The sequence below is a fragment of the Colobus angolensis genome, unplaced genomic scaffold, assembly GCF_000951035.1.
Source record: "Colobus angolensis palliatus isolate OR3802 unplaced genomic scaffold, Cang.pa_1.0 Scaffold95, whole genome shotgun sequence".
NCBI classification, from domain to species: domain Eukaryota; kingdom Metazoa; phylum Chordata; class Mammalia; order Primates; family Cercopithecidae; genus Colobus; species Colobus angolensis.
In genome coordinates, this window is record NW_012123487.1 from 4,297,069 (window position 1) to 4,303,217 (window position 6,149).

Here is a 6,149-nt window from a genome sequence, read left to right on the forward strand (position 1 = left end):
TTTTTCCATTTATACTGCACAGTCAGAGTAGATGTAGCATAATTCTTAAGGACCCCAGGATTTTTGGAATGGTCAGTGTGTATTGCTTTCAACTTAAAGTCATCAGCTGCATTAGCTTCTAACAAGACAGTCAGCCTGTCCTTTAAAGCATCAAAGCCAGGCAAGTACTTCCCTAGCTGTGAAAGTCCTAGATGGCATCTTCTTCCAATATAAGTCTGTTTTGTCTACACTGAAAATGTGTTATTTAGTGTAGCCACCTCCATTAATTGTCTTAGCTAGATTTTCTGGCTAACTTGCTGCAGCTTCTCCACCAGTACTTGCTGCTTCGCCTTGTATTTTCATGTTGTGAAGACAGGATAATGAACTAACCTTTGCTAGTTTTCAGCTTTTCTTGTGCAGCTTCCTCACCTCTCTCAGCCTTCACAGAGTTGAAGAGAGTTAGGTCCTTGCTCTGGATTAGTCTTTGGCTTAAAAGACTGTTGTGTCTGGTTTGACCTTCTATTCAGACCACCAAAACTTTCTCCATATCAGCAATGAGGCAGTTTTGCTTTCTTATCATTTGTGTGTTTACTGTAGTACTTTTAAATTCCTTCAAGAACTTTTTCTCTGTACTCATAACTTGGTTGTTTGGCTCAAGAGGTCTAGCTTTTGGCCTATCTCTACTTTCAAAATGGCTTCCTCACTAAGCATGATAATTTCTAGTTTCTAATTTAACATAAGCGACATGCAACTCTTTTTTCCACTTGCACACTTAGAGGTCATTGTAGGGTTATTAATTGACCTAATTACAATATGGTTTGATCTCAGGGAATAGGAAGGCCTGAGAAGCAGGAGAGAGATGTGGGAATGACCGGTCAGTGGAACAATCAAGACATACACAACATTTATCAATTAAATTTATTGTTTTATATGGGCATGGTTCATGATACCTCAAAACAATTACTATAGCAACATCTAAGACCTCTCATTACAGATCCCCATAACAGATAAAATAATGATGAAAAAGTTTGGAGTATTGTGAGAATTGCCAGAATGGGACATAGAGACATGAAATGAGCACAGGCTATTGTGAAAATGTCACCGATAGACTTGCTCCACGTCGGGTTGCCACAAACCTTTCAATTTGTAAGAAATGCACGATCTGTGAGGTGCAATACAGTGACATGTAATAAAACAAGGTATGCCTGTACTCTATATTACCCTGACCCCAGGTTATGAGACAGCATCCTGGATTTCAAGATGCAACTTTGTTTTTTCTCACTTTTTAATATTGAGGTATTTACCTATATATAGCAAATTGCACGAGTCTTAAGTGAACCACTTAATGGATTTTTACCCAATTATCTAATCATGTTAATCATGTTCTATTTCAATAACTATACCTAATCTGAAAAGGCAGAAATGAAAATGCACTTACAAAGTTTTTTTTTAATCTCCAGGTAATGTTACTTAGGACATAGTCACATAGCATGCATGTGTATAGTATTACATACAAATTCTTGTTATAATTTATATTTTAGATGGTGTGTGAATTAGATGCTTAGGGTGCATATGGTGCATAGGTAGCATTAACTAAAATGTTATAGGACTTTCTCTGTGTTTATATTAATTCTGCTTCACATCTCATGCATAGATAAACTTTTGGACTCTCCACATAGGGGAGATGTGATACATCCTGCAAATTCCCCAGGAGAAGGACAGTATATAAATTAAAGGTTTTATTGTTGCTATGTCTGCATCTAAAAATCAATATTTCTATTTGTCTGGCTATCAAGCTACATGTGCCCATTGGGTAGCCATTTAAAACAGGCTCTTTTTAAAGTTACATTGCATTAAGTGAGCCCTGTGTTAAAATGGGTTACGTGTACATGGCTAATGTTTGCAGAATGTGGGTATCACTGTACACATATGAGCTGGGGGAATTTGAGGTAAATACAGATTACATTTCTGTTTAGAACTATATATGTATACACATACATCTCAGACACCTGTAATTCCACACATTGTCACATGTCACTTGAACAAGATGATATGACACCAATGAGGAATGGTCTGTGGAGGCACTTGTCCCCATGAAGGATAAAAGCCCTCATATCTGGGACCACATGTAGGGTGGATACATCAGAGGAGCCCTGGGAAGCATTGGCTGAGACCACACCTCCTTTGTCCCAGCCTCACTCTGAGTAGGCAGCTGCCCTCTCAGCACAATTGAAAAGCAGATTCCGTCTATCATGTCCACTGCCTCTTTGCAGGCGTATTGAATATTTAATAATGCCATTTGCCTTCCCAGAAAAAGAGCTCAAAGAAGCCTGCGCAGGCGGGCGGTAGGCAGCAGGGTGGTGCTGGAGGTAGGTAGTAGGGCTGGTGATGATACAGAGCAGGCTGGCCAGTCATTTCCCCCCAGGAGCATCCCCAAACTAGAAACCCCAGCAGATGGCTCTGGGCTGGGATGCGACAGGCAAGGAGGCCATCTGTGTGGTTTCAGGCACCAGTCAGGAGCCATGGAGAGGAAGAGGAAGTGCTGAGCTGATATCAAGTGACCATGGCATGCAGTGAGATGGAAACCAGAGACTTATTTTCCACTCACATATAAGAGCTTGGCTCAAATTCAGGCTACCACGGTGTATTCATGGAATAGTGAAGATAGAAGGAACCATACTGCTCCTTTGGTGCCAAGCATTTTACTGGTTGGGAAACTGAGGCCCCAGGTGCACTCAATCTCTGGAGTCATACAGCTGATTAGTGGCCAAGCTGTTTCCACTCTTGCCTACTTCCAGTCTACTCCCTACTCAGCAACCAAAAGGATGTTTTACCAAAAAAAAAATCCATTACTTAAAATCTTTCAGTGGCTTTCCAGCTCAGTTAGAATTAAATGCAATCTCTTTTCCCATTGTTACAGTAGCCTACATAACATGATTCCTGCCCTCCTCTCTCATTTCATCTTCCATTACGCCGCCTCTTGTTCCCTTGCCTCCAACTGGCCTTTTATATGTTCCCCTAATGTGCCACATCAGCCTCACCTCAGGCTCTGTGCTTGCTGACTTCTCTGATTGAAAACAGCCTCAGATCTTCACATCATTAGTTCCTTCTCTTTGAGGTCTAAATTCAGGGAAGCCATCGCAGCCCTTACCATCTATTTTCCTCTCGTCAACACACATTCTAGTGGGTCATTCTCTACCACATTACTGTGTGTAGTCTCCTTATAGCACTTATCAACACAGGAAATTAACTTATTTTATTTGCTTACTTATCTGTCTTTCACACCAGGCTGTGAACTTTGTGAGGGCATGGACATGATCTGTCTTACTGTACACCTGTCACCAGGAGGGTCTAGGGCTCCAGAGCCAAATGAACAAATCTCCGTTCAGCATCTTTTCTGTTTCACTATGTTGCTTCTTTTTAACATTGATCCAGAAATTGCTCTTTACTCACTCATGTCTACAGAGTAACATTAAATCATGGCAGGCAGTGGCTAGCTCTGCTCTCATGATAACTGATAACTGAAGGGTGGGGTCCTGGCTCTGGGCTTTACCTTTTAAGTCAGTATTCTTCACAAGGGAGCTCAAGGATTGCCTGTCCCAGAATTGCCCAAGGAACTAATCCAAAGTGCATATCCTAAATCCTACACTGTACTAAATTGGAATCTCTGGAGGCGAGAGTCTACCCAGGAATCTGCCCCTTTAATGAGCACCACAGGTGATCCTTAAGATAATCTTAGGGCATGAATTCAAGCTCACCAATTAAGCATATCAAAATACTTCCCCCTCCCCACCCCCATGAGCTCTCACATTTATACTTTCAATGCCTTATGAATGATCAAACTCTGTCTGAGTTTTTAGGGTAGCACACATTGAAGTACAGGAAGTATGGGCATAGTGGTTGGTGCTCTAAGTGCCCTTATGTATGGGTTATCAATTGCTGTGTAAAAAATTACCCCAAAACTTAGTGTGCTCCTCTCATTTAGGGACAATCTTATTTTCACCAGAAACTCCTTGAGAAGTATGGAGTAGGGTGACATGGGTCAGGAGCAGAAATAGGAAATTAAAATCCTTTTCAAATTACTCCCTTGTCAATGGTTTAGCCTCCCAAAGTGCTGGGATTACAAGCATAAGCCATCGCACCCAGCCAAGTCACAGTCTTTTGTATCCTGATCTCTGAAGTGACATCCCATCACTTTCACTGTATTCTGATTATTAGAATCAAGTAAGGCATGGGTGCCAGAAGGCAGGGATCATTGGGGCCATTTAGGAAGCTCCCTACACACCTTACCTTGAATTTGAACTATCTTTTCACATGGGACATGTATAGCAGACAGAAAACTATGTAGGGATACCATGTGGCACCTGGAGATCTAATTAAAAGGGCAGTATTTCATAGTAAGAAGAGCATAGGCTTCAATTTCAGAGAGCCCTCTGTTAGAATCTCAGCTTTGGTACTTACCAACTGCATGACCTTAGACTTAGTTTCCCCAAGACTCAGTTTTCTTACCCCAAAAATGTGAAAAATAACACCTACCATCTAAGGCATTTTGAGGTTTAAAAAAATCACTTGGGTAATGCATTTGTCAAAAAGTGGATTTCCAGGTTGTTTCCCAAGAAATTCTTATTCAGTAGACTTGCAGTGGCACCTAAGAATTTATATTTTTAATAAGTGTCCAGGTGCTCCTAAGTACATATGAAAAGCACATGGTAGCTCTTAATCTGCCTGTTAACCATAATTCTACACCGATTATTGAGGAGCTATGCTGAAGAAAGTCGAATGTGATATAATAGAAAGCAAATTGTATTGAGGATTAGAAGAGAAGATATGTGAGTCCTGGCCCCTACCTGACACTTACTTTGCAATGAGATCTTAGTCACAGAGTTATCTAATTTTTATAAACCTCTCTTTTTAAAGGGTCTGTATAATCTCCTCTAGCCTGGGTTACTATCTGTCTAGGTAAAGAAGAAATAATAACAACTATCATGGAGTCTCTTTAGAGCTGTTTGTTGGAGAAACAAGTACAATGGCCTCCATAATGTATCTCTTCTGCATCTCTGGGTCTCCTAACATTTCTTCCTGAAGACTATTTTTCGGTACCTTTCGTTCCTCTATTCCTCTTCTAATTCTTATGATCTCAGCATCCCTGTATGTAATGAAATATATCTGAAAACAACCTCGTTTAAAAGAATAAATCTATTAAGGAGCTGAGACTTTTCTGGCGTGAAATGAAAAAATATTGATTGCTTCCCACCTGTTAGCAATGAAATCCCATCCAGTTAATTAACCTGCTCAGAGATAAAGTTTATTTTTGCCCTTCACTTTCAGCTCCAAATCTTTAAAACCATTAAAACAAGTACCTGGTCAATGAATAAATCTTCTCCCAGAGTGGCATTCAGGGTCTTCTGTAATCTGGCTCCAACCTACCTTTCTGACATTTCCTCTAGCTACTTACCTTTGAGTACCTTCCACCATAGCCTAATGGAAAAGCTAAAATATTCAGTGCTCCCACTGCCAGGAATATGCCTCCTTCCTCTAAATTCCACATATTTTAACTCAGTTCAAATGTCACTTCTTGAAAAAGGCTTTCAAGGCTTTCCCAGAGCTCTGGCATCTATCTCCACCTCCCCCCTCTTCCCACCTCTCCTAATTGCTGCCAAGCTGTAAGCATTATCTCCCTATTCTGACACTCCCCAAACTTTGTATGCTTTTGTAAAACTTACTATTTTATGCTTTATATTATATATTTTATGAGAAGTTTATTATATTTTTTAAAATATTTAAAGTTTTAAAATACATTTAAAGTATAAATATATTTATATTATATATTTTATGCTTTATATGATTGCATACACATTTATAGTACTAGACTCTTGAGGATGCAAATCCAACGAGTTTGTGTTCGCCACATCTTTCAACACAACTCAATGCCTTACCTATGATGGGTGTTCAGTAAATATTTTTCGAATGTCTAAATAGGAACCCATTGATTTAATATGGTCTTTATGGTTGTTTTTACTCTGGAGCTCATTAGACAATAATGGGGTTTTTACTTTTGGGCTCATGATTAGACAATAATGTAAGAAGAATCTAACTCAGTTAAGTGTTTTACAAGATTTACATTATATTCAAAACAGGCCTCTCAGGCTTCTCAGTCTTTTTTTTTTTTT